At 36.4% G+C, this 2,610-nt stretch overlaps 1 non-coding gene across 1 annotated transcript; it reads left to right on the forward strand.

The window, feature by feature from the left end:
• Nucleotides 1-80: 80 nt before the first annotated feature.
• On the forward strand, nucleotides 81-188 carry LOC127746881 (small nucleolar RNA R71). The gene has a single exon (XR_008008693.1). It is a non-coding gene; the product is annotated as a small nucleolar RNA R71 (small nucleolar RNA).
• Nucleotides 189-2,610: the final 2,422 nt, after the last annotated feature.

Raw genomic sequence — 2,610 nt, forward strand, 5'->3', positions numbered from 1 at the left:
CCTCCAGCAGAGCTATCCAAAGACATCTTGGATAGTTCAGAGAGACCATCATAGAAAATACCTATGATGCTCCATTCAGAAAGCATATCAGAAGGACACTTTCTGATTAATTGTTTGTATCTTTCCCAAGCTTCGTAGAGGGATTCTCCTTCCTTCTGTCTGAAGGTTTGGACTTCCACTCTAAGCTTACTCAATTTTTTGAGGTGGAAAGAACTTTGCCAAGAAGGCATTGACTAGCTTTTCCCAAGAGTTCAGGCTTTCTTTAGGTTGTGAATCCAACCAAATTCTAGCTCTGTCTCTTACAGCAAAAGGGAATAGCATAAGTCTGTAGACCTCAGAGTCAACCCCATTAGTCTTGACAGTGTCACAGATTTGCAAGAACTCAACTAAAAACTGATGAGGATCTTCCAATGGAAGTCCATGGTACTTGCAATTCTGTTGCATTAGAGAAACTAATTGAGGCTTAAGCTCAAAGTTGTTTGCTCCAATGGCAGGGATAGAGATGCTTCTCCCATAAAAGTTAGGAGTAGGTGCAGTAAAGTCACCCAGCACCTTCCTTGCATTGTTGGCATTGTTGTTGTTTTCGGCTGCCATTTGTTCTTCTTCTTTGAAGAATTCGGTTAGGTCCTCTACAGAGAATTGTGCCTTAGCTTCTCTTAGCTTTCGCTTCAAGGTCCTTTCAGGTTCAGGGTCAGCCTCAACAAGAATGCTTTTGTCTCTGCTCCTACTCATAAGAAAGAGAAGGGAACAAGGAAATGTGGAATCCTCTATGTCACAGTATAGAGATTCCTTGAGGTGTCAGAGGAAAAGAAAAATAGAAGGCAGAAGTAGAAAATTCGAACTTATCAAAGAAGATGGAGTTCGAATTTTGCATTTAGGAATAGTGTTAGTCCATAAAATAGAAGGATGTGAGAAGAAGGGAAGTAATTTTCGAAAATCAAGTAAAAGATTTTGAAAACATTTTGAAAAACACTAATTGATTTTCGAAAAATAAAAGTGGGAAAGAAATCAAGTGATTTTTGAAAAAGAGTTTGAAATTAGAAATAAAAAAGATTTGATTGAAAACTATTTTGAAAAAGATGTGGTTAAGAAGATATGATTAGTTAAAAAAAGTGTGATTGAGAAGATATGATTTGAAAAACATTTTAAAAAGATTTGATTTTGAAAATTAATGACTTGGCTAACAAGAAAAGATATGATTCAAACATTAGACCTTTCTCAACAGAAAAGGCAACATACTTGAAATGTTGAATCAAATCATTGATTGATAGCAAGTATTTTTAAAAATAGAAAGAAATTGATTTTGAAAACATATGATTGAAAAGATATGATTTGAAAAAGATTTGATTTTGAAAAGGTTTTGAAAACTTGAAAAAAAATTTGCATTGAAAACAAAATCTTCCCCCTTGTGCCATCCTGGCGTTAAACGCCCAGAATGGTGTACATTCTGGCGTTTAACGCCCAAAACTATACCCTTTTGGGCGTTAAAAACCCAACCAGGTACCCTGGCTGGCGTTTAAACGCCAGTCTGTCCTTCTTCACTGGGCGTTTTGAACGCCCAGCTTTTTCTATGTAATTCCTCTGCTGTATGTTCTTGATCTTCAATTCTCTGTATTATTGACTTGAGAAGACACAAATAAAAAAAATATTTTTGGATTTTCAATAATAAGGAAAAATCAAAATGCAACAAGAATCAAATAACAATGCATGCAAGACACCAAACTTAGCAGTTTGTATACTACTGACACTAACAAAATGAGAATGCAGACACACAAAACACTCAAGTCAAGAGAATTTAAAGATTAGAGTAAGAAATCATCAAGAATTATTTGAAGATCCTTAAGACACATGAATGAATGTATGCAATTGACACCAAACTTAAAATGAGGCACTAGACTCAAACAAGAAACATACAATATTTTTGGATTTTATAATTTTGTAATTTTTTTGTGCTTTTTCGAAAATCTAGTGGAAAAAGGTATCAAAATTCTTAATGAGAATTCCAAGAATCAGTGCAATGCTAGTCTAAGACTCCGGTCCAGGAATTAGACATGGCTTCAAAGCCAGCCAAGCTTTCAAGGAAAGCTTCGGTCCAAAACACTAGACATGGCCAATGGCTAGCCAAGCCTTAGCAGATCACTGCTCCAAAAGCAAGATTGATAGAAATCAACAAGCTCTTGTGATGATAAGTTGAAACCTCGGTCCAATGAAATTAGACATGGCTTCACAGCCAGCCAAATTTCAACAAATCATCATGAAACTCTAGAATTCATCTTCAAGAATTTCGAAAAAAAATACCTAATCTAAGCAACAAGATGAACCGTCAGTTGTCCAAACTCAACAATCCCCGGCAACGGCGCCAAAAACTTGGTGTTGTTGCCGGATCAGAAATTTGGCACTGATGTTACCGGACCAAAAGCTTGCCGAAAACTCGAACAATCCCCGGCAACGGCGCCAAAAACTTGGTGCACGAAATTGTGATCAATACTTTTCACAACTCAAATCATCCCCGGTAATGAATCCAAAAACTTGGTGTTCAAAATGTAGTATTCTTTGTTGTTGTATGGAATCATTATTATGGCACTTATGTGTGGACACAACTCCGTTCAA

The sequence above is a fragment of the Arachis duranensis genome, chromosome 4, assembly GCF_000817695.3.
Source record: "Arachis duranensis cultivar V14167 chromosome 4, aradu.V14167.gnm2.J7QH, whole genome shotgun sequence".
Lineage (NCBI taxonomy): Eukaryota > Viridiplantae > Streptophyta > Magnoliopsida > Fabales > Fabaceae > Arachis > Arachis duranensis.